Source organism: Chanos chanos, chromosome 3, assembly GCF_902362185.1.
Source record: "Chanos chanos chromosome 3, fChaCha1.1, whole genome shotgun sequence".
NCBI lineage: Eukaryota > Metazoa > Chordata > Actinopteri > Gonorynchiformes > Chanidae > Chanos > Chanos chanos.
In genome coordinates, this window is record NC_044497.1 from 42396018 (window position 1) to 42410912 (window position 14895).

The window sequence follows — 14895 nt, forward strand, 5'->3', positions numbered from 1 at the left end:
TGTGTGCAAGATTATTGAAATGTTTTGTTCATTCATCTGTGTGATACATAGCTGTTCTTTACTAAATGAACTCTTTACAATAAATATTCCTGACTGTCCTCTCAGAATGAGTCATTGTTGTTGCAAGGGAAGCAGTGATGTTGAAAGTGTTTCGCAATGAATGGAAGAATGTAGAGAGCAGACAGGCTGCTCTCAGGGGGGGGGTGTCTCTTTAATACATATTATAGTGACTATGTAAGTAATAAGGATACAGTTTAATGAACTTCAGCTATGACTTTGTAAGTCATCAAGCAATGTCTCATCTACCAAAAAAGGTTCATACTCATGCAGCAGGGTTGAGGTTCTGCATAATATAAAAATGGTATCAATGTGCTGAATAAAAGAACCAGCACTTGCACACATATTGAAAAATAATACATTTCTTTGTAGTCTTCATCAGACGCTGACAATGAGATATCATCATCTGATGAAGACCAGCCACCCACATCCATGAAATCGTTTTTGTGCAGTTTGTTTTTTTTTCCAAAAGCGATTTTTGTCTTGCGTTTGCTCTGTGTGTTAACTCTGAGAGGACTAGCAAACTGTGACGCACATCAGAGGTCCTCCAGCAGTGTGAGCCCATGAATTCCATGGGCCGTTCTGAAGGGCTGAAGAGAGAGGCGGGTGGATTTCACAGGGACGGATAAAACGACAGAGCTGCATATCTCCTCTCCATCACACTGCACATGACTGCCATCATAAAAAAAAGAGCTCTTCTGCAGAAGCTGCGAAAATGGCTATTAAAGCAGGACTCAGTCATATTGGGTCTGTAGATTTTGACATCTGCCTCAAACCTGGCTAATGAAACAGTCAGTATTATAAATTTAGAGCTTTACCTCACCATTCCATGACCAGAATAATGTAAGACACACATGTCTTATGGTAACTTTGGACTGAATGGAAGTGGTTGTTTTGAGTTCTCTGGTGGATATATAACTGAACTTGGTGGATGTACAGTTTCAGTCTGAAGTATGCGCCGTTCCAGTTGCCACATACCTTTGTATGTCATTCAAACGAAAGAAATTCATCTATCTGCACTGAACGGTGGCAAGGTAATTATGAAGCCCTATCACTTTTCATGAGCGTCTAATTTTGGTTCAAAAGAGCACAGTCTAGTGTGACTCCTGGTGATAGCGGCTGATTGTGGTTTAGTCTAAATGATCTACCACGAGCATGTGTGACCAGGAGCACAGTTTAGCCAGCATGCGGCCTTTTACTGCTCCACTGGGATGGCGCTTAAATTTTCATATGGAACAGGAAGGAGAGTTAATGTTACACCACGAGTGCCGAGCAGCCAAGCTGCTGCAAATTCAAACCAGGTGAGATGCACCAAAAGCCAGTCTAGCTAACAACACTCCTGCTCCACTCAGCTGCTGTCTCCAGGGGGGTCATTTTACACCATGGGGGTCCTCAGCTTTCAACGTGTTATGGCTGAAGGTTTTTGAATACTCAGCTTAAGTGCAGTTGTAATACTAAGTTGAATATGAGTAAGGAGTGTGGTGATTAATGGCGCGGTAAGTATGGGGGATTCTTCTGACTTCTCATTTCAGATGACTCCTCATCATAACGTCTCTTGCTGATTCAGCTGGAGTGGGATGTCCTGGTTAAGGACATAATGAGCTTCTAAAGTTGCTTCATATCCCATATTCTTCTATATTTCTTTTCCCATTTCGTGGAGACAATTAGGAGTTGTTTTTCTAATGCAGATGTACAGTGTTTTTTTGTGCACAAAGCAAAAAAGAAAAAAAAAAAAGAATATTGAGAAAGGATTGCTAACTCCAAATGGCCTAGGTCAGATGCTTATGAACTTTAAGTGGATCATACTTAAGACTGATGAAAAGCAGGTGATCTTGACTATGTCTAAAGAATTAAAAATTCAAAGAATACATGTTGCGTTTAAGAATGGTCTGTTACACCCCTTTGATTTTTTTATTTTTTATTTTTTCAAATTTTCTGGAACAGCTTAAGCAGAATGAAAATGCCCAAAATAATTTTTTTGAGAGCAGAAAACACACTACCTTTTGACTTTCTATTTTTCTCTGGCAAGAAACACGATTCTTGGCACAGACGCCGAGTTGGAGGTGGGAGTAGACAAGACAATGTCACTCCAGCTCAGCAACACCCTTGTAACACTTAACATTCTTACTCCTGTCCAGCCATGGCAGGAAATGCCCATCATTGCAGCTGCTCACATGAGTGCAAGAGATGAAATGGACCAATAATGGCATTATCTTAACCCTCTGACCACTATCTCCCTCTGCCCTTGTGAATTAGCACTAAAAATAGTTCAGATAATCCTTTTCACTCTCAGTGAAACACAAGTAAGTCCTCCATGATTCTGGGCTTTGCCAAGCTCCTCTTCTCCCCTTTGATTCTTCGGCTTCTCCTTAGTGGGAGAGGACACTACAGACATTACACCATTCTGCCTCAATTTCCATGGCCATTTCCATAGAAGTAATGTTATTCTCTTAATACACACAATGATCGTCTCACCCTGATTATGTATCCTGGATTTGTGACTCAGTTGTTCTATTGCTCCTGATCTTTCCAAAGTGGCACACTGCATAAGTTTTGCATAATTTAAAACAGAAGCCAAAAATTAGATGGATCTTGTTGTCTCAGAAGTTCATCTTCTTACATTGCGTAACATAAAAAAATTGAGTCACAGATGTTTTTTTGCAGATGGATTTGTAGTAGATTTTGAGTGGATGATAAACAACGGTCCACCACACATTTGGATACACTTGAAGTTCTGTGGAGTCTTTAGAACTGAGACATAAACAGCTGAACTGGAGGGAAACTTGGTTATTGTAAGATAGTCATATTAGATGTTTTCAGTGGACTCCCCCCACACAGCAGCACTGACGCTTGGCGCTGTCATGGTTTTGGAGCTGTGAGGAGTCTCTCGTGCAGGGGAGTGGTGGAGGCCACGGCAGCTGTTGGCGGACATGTTGACTGAGGCACGTGTCTGACCTGCAACCTCACACCGTGAGGCCTCACTCATCAGACAGCTCCTTACACGTGTGATGCTTAGCAAAGGCGCGTTGCCATGGGTCCTCCTCAGCCCAGTGTCTGTTCAGATGAACTTTATCGCCGACTTCGTTTGGAAAAAAGAAACAACAAAGGGAGTGTGCATAGAAGAATATGCAGCTGGATCTGATGGGATAACTGGTTATAACACAGACTTAAAACCTAGAACAGCCAGATATTTTCCTCCTAAGAACAAAATATAGCTTGTCATGTGTTGCTGACAGTTATCTGTCCCACAAAGAAAGCCATCTGTAGTCCAGATCTAAAAATCATGACATCCCACGGAGTGAAGAATTCAAGTTCTGAAGCATTTTGATGACATATTTGAATTTGAATGCTTCGTCTTTTCCTTACAGGAAATCATAAGGAAACACCGTGCCTTCAATGCGCAGTGCACTCCAGCACGCTCCAACACACCGTGACCTTGGCAAACTGACTTTGTCTGCTCCGACAATGTTCTATATTAGGGCATAATTTAATTAGCTCTGGTCTATGCCAACTAAATCCAGCCTATTTATTACCTCTGGCTTGCTGTGCCCCCAGACCTGTATTGTTATGGCTCATACATTCTAGCTTTGCACTGCAGAGTTTTCTTCTTATCAGTCTGTACCTTTGTATCCTAATGCAAGAAGCATGAAAAATGGACTCAATATGAAATCAAGATTCCCAAAAGCAGTGACTCTTAAACAAGGATGGAGGGCCCGTTTGGAAATGTTTAGTAGGGTTAACCTGTATAAATGTCCTCATGTCATGCATCATATTTCACTCTTATTTTATGAGACGTATTCTTCAGAGGCCAAAATTCTTCACACCTACCTCACCATTCTTTTCCTAATATGATTCTTGCTTTACATTGGAGTAACTTTACCATACTCCACATGTCTGTAGAAGATAACTGCTGAAATGCAACAGTGGGCCTGGCATTGTGTTTTAAAGGCCTGGAAACCCAAGGGCCATCACTCTGGTGCCTGTTGTCCAAAGTAAAGACTGGTGCTCCAGATGTATCCTGTAGGCACCTCATTTAGGATGTGCCACAGGAGAAGTATGTCAAAAGCCAAAGAGGTGCCAACACAAGAAGAGAATGGAAATGGGACCAAGATATTAATACTGGTTTAAATGGGGGTGTTGAGCCGTTAACAAAAAGAAATATTCATTTCTTTTGCCCCTACTAGACTTTGAATCTATGCTGAGCTACACATGAAAAGCTCGGTACCAGATGAATTTGAGGAGACTGACCTAGATGACTATTCCCAAATTTTTAAGCTGAAGTCTGTTAGTAAGTTTAAGGTTAAACATAAAAGACCAAATCTGTAATATTTTACCCTGCATTACCTCAGCTTTTGTGTTAAATTGCATCATGCATAGTTGTTACTAAGCCTGGTAATTAGAAGCTGTCATAAACTGTCCATGTATGAGCTGTCTGAATTTTTACCTAATAGACTAAAATAATGAAATGGTGTTTTACCATGACCAGGAAGGCTGACAAGTGTAATGCTACTAAAATCTCTTTAAACAAAACCTCAGCTTCAGCTTGGCGCTTCCAGTGATCAGCAACATTCAGACACATCAGTTTAGTTACTAGCGGGCCATCAAATGTTTACATGTGGGTTGAACCAGTGATCGTTGTATTGTTTTTGCATGCTGCTATTTTTTATTGCACAATTTGAAAGGATTTTTTACCCTTTTTTTTACCCAATTTGGAATCACGCCCACAGTACCATGGCACAACCCCTGCATCAATCTGGGAGCCTGAAGACCAGGACACAGCTATTCAGGCCCTGATGCATGATGATATGGGACAGTCCCTCACGCAGTCATTGGTGTATTGTACAGTGCCAAACCAGGCTGGTGGAACCAATGAGATTTGAACTTGTGACCTTAGCAGTGGTCCATAGTGTAAATTTACCATTGTGCCCTGACTGTATTTGTCTTAAAGAAATCTTATAGGGCCACATACACATGGAGACAGTGCAAGACACAGCTGTCCTGACTGTCTGCTTTTTATTTTTCTCCCCACTGAAAAATACATGCCTGTGCCCTCTGTGTGTGAAAAATCTAAGACGAAGTTTCAAATAAATTATCACATTTTTAAGTGATTGTCGCTCACTTTATCAGCTTGAGTACAGAGGTGTTATCAAGGGGACCCCTACTCTGTGCCGTCACCCAAAAACAGGCCACTGAATAAACTCTTTTGTTATGCTGTAAAGCAGACATTCAAGCTCCTGAGCAGAGGCATGCTGTCAAATGAGCTCAGGAAGTCATAGAGACAGAGATCCTTAAATCTACTGAAACTGTAGAGAGAGTGGGTAGGTGGTGGTAAGGATTAGATGTTATGCTCTTACTGAGGACACTTATGAAAACCTCTTTAATTCTTATGACTGTTCACAGTAATATCTAAGGAGCTACTCCCACGTGCCCATTCCTCAAATCTGTTTGCTTTATGCATTTCATCGATGCTTTCACAGTTTACAATACCCCGAGGTACCACAAGAGTCAATGGCTGGACCTACAGATTTGTCTCCCCACAAACTGTACATCTGCAACTTGAAGAAACATACTATGCATACTGCTATTTTGTAACATAAAGATGCAAAATATATGAAAAAGGAGAATACTGCAGATAAGGTACCACATTTACTCTTAAGTTCAGTTGTCTGTTCTTGCAGTCAGATGTTAAACAGACATAGGCTGTTATCACATTGTAGCATGAGATAGTAGTGTCCTTAAATAGATCCTTTTTTAGAATAAAGATCTGCACCTTTGGCTGAACATTAGAGACAACCTACTTGAGTACTTGATGACGGTCCTGACACATGCTCAGTGACGTCTCTCAAAGTAAAGCTATAGAGGTCTTTACTCAGTCACTTATTTGGCTTGCCTGCAGCTTCTGATACCAGCTTTCAGGAGCAGAAACCTCCTCCCCCGGGCTTGGTTCATCTACAGGTGTCATTCTTTCCCCTCCTGTGAGGAGTTGTCTTAAACTGTAGTCCTGTTCACCTCATCAAAGGCCTCATGAGGTCAGCACATAAGAAGCTGCTGTATTTTAAATGTGGGTCTTAAAGCACTTTGCTGCCCCAGACCACATCACTTAGTCCTGAGTAATTTATGTCCAGGCCATAAAGACATTGCAGACGGAGTGATAAGATGACTGATCGTCACCGTTTTTACACACTTGACATGTTTAAACATTTTTGTGTTGTTAAAATTTATGACAAAGAGGTGCTGGTTATGCTTATGTAATCGTTCTCATTTCTGCTGAATGAGGAACGATCATAGCCTCTACAATACATTACTCAAAAAAGTAAATCAGCAGCAATTTTCTTTTATGATAACTGCTTGCCAATGGTGTAATTCTAAAAAAGTTTTTTTCTTAAAAAAAAAAAAAAAAGTTAGGTTATTTTTTGGAAAAGAACACCAAAGTTCATTTTTGAGACTTTCGCATGGTCTTGTTATTCAGTAGACTGGGGTCTACCGTGAACCTCTGACTGACCTGGTATCTCTGGTGGGCTCTTAGTGTTGTCACCTAGATGAACATCACAGGTATGTAACCTGCATGGCCTGAAAGCAGTGGACCAAGCCCCAGGTCAAAGGATAAAAAAGATTGATGGTCAGGAAGCAAGTGGCTGCAAATCTGCTATTGGCTGTTGAGGAAACACTCCTTAATTTGAATGCCATCAGCTCCTCTCCACACATTTTTGTTCATGTTCACTCAGGTATGTCAAAGTCAAACCTCACAGCTCTCCTTGCCTGTCTGCACTTCTCTGTTTCATTGTCTCCTCTGGGGAAGTTTGTCAGCACAGTAGTTTGGTTACTTATACATGTTAGGATCCTCACTGGCTTCTTTTCCCAGAAATTTCCACCAAATGCAACGCACTTTTATTTTGACTGTTGCTGAAAACTCTCAGTGACAAATACACTGTTAAATATACTGATATACTGATTTTTTATCAAAAATCATTTCTGCAGTGCTTTGAATTGAAAGGGTGTTTTAATGACATTCTCTGGTCTTTTGGATGCTGTTTTTGTCGACTGTAGGGACTGATTCAATTTCAGTTCACTCTTCAACATTCTGCTCTTTTGTCTTACAAATACTCATCAGACAGAGTGAGCTTTCAAAGAATGAGTGATTACAGGAGACGAGATAATATCTGATGAGTTTGTCAGAGTTTATACCTGCCAGCATGTTTCAGTTCCTGTGTATTTTATTTCCATATTTACACCCACACAGCAGCCCATTCATTCCGACATCCACCCCTGAAATAGCTTAGCAGACAGACATATTAGCCAACTTCAGAGGAAAATCAGATGGACAGAGCTATTGCCTTTGATGCTCACACTTGAGGTCAGAGATCTGTGTAGAGTAAGACTTGCACTGTGGTATTACTGTAAGTAAACCAGGGTTTTGTTGTACTACCATAGCAAACAAGCAGATTAACCTGTGTTAAGTGGCAATAAACTGCTAAGCAAAGATGAAATAAATATTGTTTTTTTTTCTCTTAGTACAATATGGTCAACTATAACACTTTTACTTTGTATTGTGTACTGTGCTTGTTCCATAGTGAGATTTGGAGAAATGGAACTGTATAATGAATTCTTGATGGAGATCATAGAGTGCTGGTCTGGAGACATCATCTCCTTTCCCTCTGTCCTTGCTTGTCCTGCCTGTGCTGTGGGCTCTGCAGAGAAGTTAACAAGGCTTTTGACCTCCCCCCGCCCCCCACCTCCCACTGCACCACACTCTGCCATTTTCTGTTGGCTCATCTCCCTCAGACTAAGTGATTGACTATTGATTTGCCGTACACTTAATCTACTTACCTGAGAGTCTTCAGTGAGACAGCAGGGGATATGACATGAAAAGAATGGCCTGAAGGTGACCTACATGCACTGTATCTGTAGACTCCCAGAGTCCTCCACAGAAAGGGCTTGTATTTGATTTTTGAAATTTGCTGCTAGATCTCTCAAACGGAGATATATGTTAGACACCCCAGTAAAGAAAAACAAACTGAGAAATATGAATGATGCTCGGGTGGGTAGATTATTTTAGATTAGATAATAAGAATCTTTCTAAATCAGTAATTGACTAGTGGATGGCAATTGTTGAACACACTTTATGTCCGATAAAAAAAAAAGAAAAAATTGAGAAAAGTGATATTTTTAGCTGTGTAAGTATGTTTTGCTTGTTTTAAACAAGCTCATGTGATCAGTGACTGACATAGACAGAATCTCTTTGTTTGGCAAAACCTATAGACTCCTTTGAATGGTAAAAACACATACTGTTCACGTGAAGCAAGACGGATGCTGTCCAGCCCACCGGCTCAGCAGCCATTTGGCTTTGATCTTCTCCAAAGCAGCACAATATGGGAGTCGGCTGTGGGAAAAGAGGCTGAGAGCTTAACCCGGGACAAGCTCCTGAATGAGCTGAGCAGATAGCAGGTGTGATGGCATGACCTTCCCACTCCAGGCCAGCATTCCTCCCTGTCATAGCGCCAACGTGGGTGCACTGTCTCCAGTAACACTATCTGAGCTGTTGGCCGTGACTTGTTTGGTTCAAACCAAAGCCTGGCAAAACACTTCAGACACTCGACAACGACACTGAAATATCACAGTACTGTGGCTGGAAACCCTTGGTGCCAGTTTTCTCTCCTAGCGAAGAGATGTTTGTCATTGATGTTAATCCTCACACCTGCAGCTATCTGCATCTGGGACTGTTCACTGTCCTAGCCTCTCCTCCTTGCTTGTTATTGGCTGAAGTCTCCCAGAGCACAGGTCTGTACCCCAGCAGCATGGTTGTTGGAATGTTCTACCTGATATCTTTCGCTGTTCCTCCTCATGGAGACACACAACTGCTTAAGTTTGTTCAGAAGTGCGGATCAAACCAGTGTTCATTCTGCATGCAGAAAACAGCAGCATTCATTAAAAGCATTGTCAAGTGAAAAGATGTATCCTATATCTGGGAATCGGGACTTGAATGCTGTTCGAAATAAACAAAATTACAGCTCAAAAAGTGACTTACCCTTACCAACATCAAGTTTTCCGGCTTGGACATAAAGGTATAAATGGTAAGAACGTTTGAATACGACACGTTGAAGTCCACAAATAACCACTTCGGCATATTTAACAGCAGCATTTTTCCATTAGGCTATTAGCCATCTTTTTCAACCCAGTTACATGTTACCTGATCAGTCGGATGTCACCATCTCTCGTAAACAGGCTAAATTATTAACATGTCAAAATATTGGTTTTTGTCTTTTTGGTTGGTTTCACCTAATTCTACCACTCTTGGTCATTACAATGTATGAGTTTTAAAGCCAAAGTTTGGGTTAAAATATGATTACGATGGTACAATGTTTAAACATGGGTACATTTAGAACCAAATCAGACTATCACATTAATTTAGAACTTCAACAGCTGCCAATGGTCACACAGCCTGTGCTGTTTTTGAAGCTAACATTACTGTCATGAAATCCTCTGTCTGAGAGCTTGAATGAATGTCACCTTATTAAGAACGATTCATATTTCAAAAGAAACCAACAAGGTGCAGTGGGAATAAACTAGAAAAAGTATGATTCCCCAGAAATAAACACGAATGACAATTTTGAGCTTAACCATTGTGCTAGTTGAAATGCGGTAGCAAACATTTAACTTGTGAGTTAAACTATTTTAAATGTGCCTAACAGTTGTTTCCCTTGTCTAAAAAGACACAAAAATAAACAATAATGACATGACTAAATGAAAAAAATATGCATATTAGTCAAAGCACTAAGACTAAAACTGAATCTAAAATAGCTCTCAGATGAATAGTCTCAGAAAGGGTCTTTATCAGTCCCTAAATATATCTGCCATTTAAAGTAGACACCTGTCTATTTAAAGTAGCAAATCTTTCATGGTGAGCTGCACTCTGCTTCCCAACCCCTGCTTACCTTTTATCAAAACCACTGCTAATCTGTTAATGACTTGTCACCTCTCTAGGATCCTCTGTCCCTGGAAAGCATACTATCTTCAATCCTCGTGGGCTCTATCCAAGAACACTGGGTGCAACACTGCACAAAAAGAAGGGCAGACAAAGCAACTCATTGTTTGTTTATGATACACAGGGTGTTCTGGCAGTATAGTGTTTTATATATGCTTCAGATCTCAACATGGATTAGTCAAAAGACTTCATCTATGACCTCATGAAGTGAAGAAATTGAATTTTTAAACAGTCGCTTAAAGAAAAATGCATCTTATACAGTTGTTTTGACTTATTTTGTTGGTTCCCTATAGTTGTTTTGTAACAAAACCGAACAGTGCAACTGTGAAAGCTGCGTTTCTGTTTCGTGTCCATTTTTGTCAGTGAAGAAGACCAGAGTGCTGGCACCTCTTTATCAGAGAATGAGAGAAAGTGAACCAAACAAAATCAAGCCATACCCCCTGAAGTCAATTACTTAGAAAAAAAAATCCCCTTCCAACTGTTACCCACACACTCTCAAGTAAACACAAGCTTTGTTCTCCTCAGAGAAACACTGGAGATAAACATCTGTTTCGGAGCATGCAAAACATCAAGTGTAATCTTGCCATCAGCAAGTCTTTGATGATTATTGGCACTGTTGCATCACTCATGTACAGCAGCATATTATCCAGTGACACTGACTGAAATTCTGTTGTCTGCGTTTCATTTCTTCCCCGTCTGATAGAGGGTAATACCAACAGTCTAGCCACGATACGGACAAAGCCTTTCACGGTATATGCATAACTGTAGTCGAAATACTCTAATCATATGGATGATTACTACACAGTTTTGAACTTATGTGGCACTGACTAGGTCCATCAATCTTTATCTCACTTCCTCTTGATAAAGCTTCTCCAGACTAGTTGAACTATATCAATCCATCTCTTGATGTCTCAGTGAGTCCATTTTGTTCAAAGCAAAATAAAGAATGAATTGTTTCTTGCTGAGTGCCTCTGGTATCTTGCTTTGTCTTTGTTGTGGCTGCACTCTGAGCCGACATGTAAACAGCTGAATCGTAGCTGACAGTTGGAGCCCAGCTGCTGAGGCATTCTGAACCCTCTCACCCTCTCTCTGTATCTCTCTCTCTCCGTCTTTCTCTCTATGTCAGAGGGAACCCTCCAGCACCAATGGGCTGATGTAATAAAAAGTCAAACAGCAATCGAGCAGACACCCAGATAGATATTTAGGTATTCGGAACTAGTTATTTTAGACAAAACAGGGACCTTCCAGAGACCTACCTGTGGCCTTGTCAGCCCAAGCCAAGTGGGGTAAATTGTTTTTAATTTTGAATTAATCATCTCATAGTAAAACCAAAACTTTCAGATTTCAGACGAAGCTTAGAGAGGCCATGACATAAGTCTGAAGTTTTCCAAAACCTCTCACATTTTACATTACGACTTATGCAAAATGTCAAATGTAATTTGATGTGAAGATAGAACAACAATTCACTGAGGTCTTGTTCATGTAGGGTACAATTACATTGGTATCATATTGTTATTACATAGTTATTATACCCTGATTTAACAGCCTTATATCAGACAGACTACTTATACTCAAAACAGTGAATCAGTCAAGCCATCGGAGAGCAAGACAGCAGCTGAAGCATTCTGGAGTCGCGAGACAAAAAACATGCTGTTTAACAGTGACCCTTTAACTTTGATTTATTCAGGATCAATTACATATCATAGGATTCACCAATGATAGCATACAAGTCAAAGGACTGAAAGTGTTTGGATTATTCTGAATATCCTTAAAATATTGTTTCGTATCATTAACTGTCTGTATTTTTGTGATGGCTGTTCATCAAGGATACTAATATACTGTTTCAGACACACACGCACGCACAAACACACACACACATATACACACACGCACACACACACACACACACACACACACACACACACACACACACACACACTCATGCCATTTGACATACAGTTTAGAATGCTCTGATAACAAATAATACACATTCAAACTCACAATCTCCATCAATGCTGTTATGGAGGTATTTCACTGCATTCGTTTTCACTAGTCTAAATTTCAGTTTGCATGCAGTGAAATATATGTAAGACAAGTGACATCTGGCAATAAATTAGCGTATAATTTACAATTGAAAAAAAAAAAATTAGTAACAGTGTACCAACATTAATACTGAATATAAAATATAAGCAACTAATCACAAAAAAAAAAATGCTTTGAATCTCTTCGGTACCTTACGGATAAACAATGTGACATTCAAAGACATTAAGTTCACAGCGATGAGAAGTACCAGTTTCATTAAGTGTCCTTTTGAGTCTCTGTCCCTTTTCCCCAGGCCAACAGACTTGGATTTTAAAGCCTTGGGACTCTCAGGATACTTTCCACGTTGGGCCTGCAGTTCAATGCTGACTGTCCAAAGTCCCAACTTGGCATTTTAGAACTGACCATAACCGATTAACATTGTATTGGTGGCTACAAAGTAGTAGCAGCAGCAAAAAGTAGCAAGGTTGTGTGGTAGAAATGGTGTGTGACACGTAACAGGAAACAACTCTCATTGTTCTTTTCAGTTCCTTCAGTCTATATCCATAGCGTCTCAATGAAATGAGGTCCCATATTGGGCTTTTAATGCCTCTTAGATGCCATGATGTTCCCTTTGACTAACCCATTCCTTGGAGCGTCCAGGCTGCTGTGTCACATGGTCCGGTCGGCTGTAGAATACAAATAGCTGGCTGTCCACTTGTGGAAGACTATCTCCATGATTTAAAAAAAACAACAACAAAAAAAAACAAAAAACAGTGTGAGGTAAAAAAAAAAAAAAAAAAAAAAAAGAACAAACTGTATTGACCACACACAAAAAAATAACAGAGAAAGTGTCTTTTGTTTTCAGTATATTGCTCACGAGTGCAGACTCAGAACACACCAAGCTCTCCACTGAGAGGCCGGTAGCACCAAGGGGGCCTGGGAGCGGCCCACTCGAAAGGTGAGAGGAAGGAGGGCAGCGGAACAAACAGTTCCTCTCTGGGGGAGGAAATAAAAAAGCACCATTGAGTTGGAGTGTACTCACTGCACCGCTCTCTTCTCTGGAAATGGGGGTCAGCGAAGGGGATGGGGGAGGGAGAGAGAGGAGAGAAGGTTTGAAGGGGGGGGGGATCTGGAGGTAGTCTGTGGCAGACCGGATCTGCGTGGTCTGGCAGCACACCCAGGCACTGGGCCTTCACTTAACTCCAGTCATGGATGAGGAAAGGTATCAGAGAGCTGGAGCTCAGCGCAGCGTAGTGACCACACGCTGATGACATCTCCACACAGATCATCAGATGCGTGCGCGAGAGGGAACAGACCTTTCCTCCCACACAGCAAATGTTGCAGACAACAAAATATCACCACAATGCTCACACTGTTGTACGCTAACTTTACAATCACAGCATTTGAAAACAGTTGCGGAGAAACAAAAATGACATCATGAAACAAAATGACATAATGAACTTCCGTTAACACACGTCCATAGCAATTGTGAGCCTTAGTTTGAAGCCCTCCGAAATGAGTAGTTCTGTAACAAAATATGGTGGATATCAGTTTTCACAGATGCATGACTTCAGTTAAAGGCTAAAGTTAAGCTACACGGATCTTCTGCCGCCTGATCTGATTTTCAGGCCTTGGTAAAAGTGCGGCAGACAATAGCGGAATTCTTTGGGCCCTGGTCACATGAGTCAGCGGCTGCTCAGTAAAACAGGTGTCTCACACTGGTAAAATATTTGGAGCCCCCAAGATTTAATTTAGATTTCCACTGAAGAACTTCAACAATTTGAAAAGACAAGCTTTTAAACAAGAAGTTTCAAGATGAGCTTTTTGAACGACAGCTAGCAGCTTTCTTTGCCCACTGCAATTCTTCCTATTTACTTGTCTTTGTTCTTCTTGTTTCTGGTTCCCGGTTGTGTCTCAGAAGACAGTGTCTTTATGACATACTTTATGATCTTAAAACAAACACCACCTTTTCTTTTAAAGAGCGTCACTGACTCAGCAAAACACAAGTAATTCCCTGTATAGATCTGGTTCTTTGTTGACATCTTCCTACTGTGATGGAGCATACAGTGTAACTGTCAGTGTGTGTCTTCACATAGTGTGTGACTGTATGTTGGATTTGAATCTGTGTACAATGGTGCACCGAATATAAAGTACTGTGGGATTTGCTTTACTGGGTGACCTGGGAGCATGACTGAGGTGTAACAGTGGAATGTTTGGAGTATAATTAGTATACTCCTCATAGGAGAATAACAATGGAATTTTTACACTCAAAAGTGCTGGAGCCAATGTGTATTTCTCTAGTTCTCTTGTTGGTGTGTGTATGTTTGTGAGACTTACTTAGATGTAAGGTAAAAGCTAGACCTCAAGGGAGAGCCCTCCCTCATACTCCTCCTGGGCAACTTGGGTAACTTGAACTAAATCTTTTTGTGTCCAGCACTTTGGATTACAACAACAAACAGACAACAATAATAACAACAATTATTATTATAATAAAAATAACACCAGTAATAATAATATTCCAAGTTCCCACTTCACAGAAGTGAAAATAAAACAGATGTGTCAGCATGGGCTGAGCAGTGGTTTAGGTTCCACAGGGATGAAAAGCAGGTGTGTGTGTATGTGTGTGTGTGTGTGTGTGTGTGTGTGTACGTGTGTATATGTGTATGTGTGTGTGTGTATTTGTATTTGTATTTGTGTGTGTGTGTGAGACAGCCTTCTCTCCCTCCAGTGCTTCTTCTCCTCCACCACTGGTCTTTTTCCTCTGCCCGGCCTCTCCCTCACCCTCCCGTTTTCTCTTGATGTCTTTCTCTTTTTCTCGCTCACTCTCCATAGGG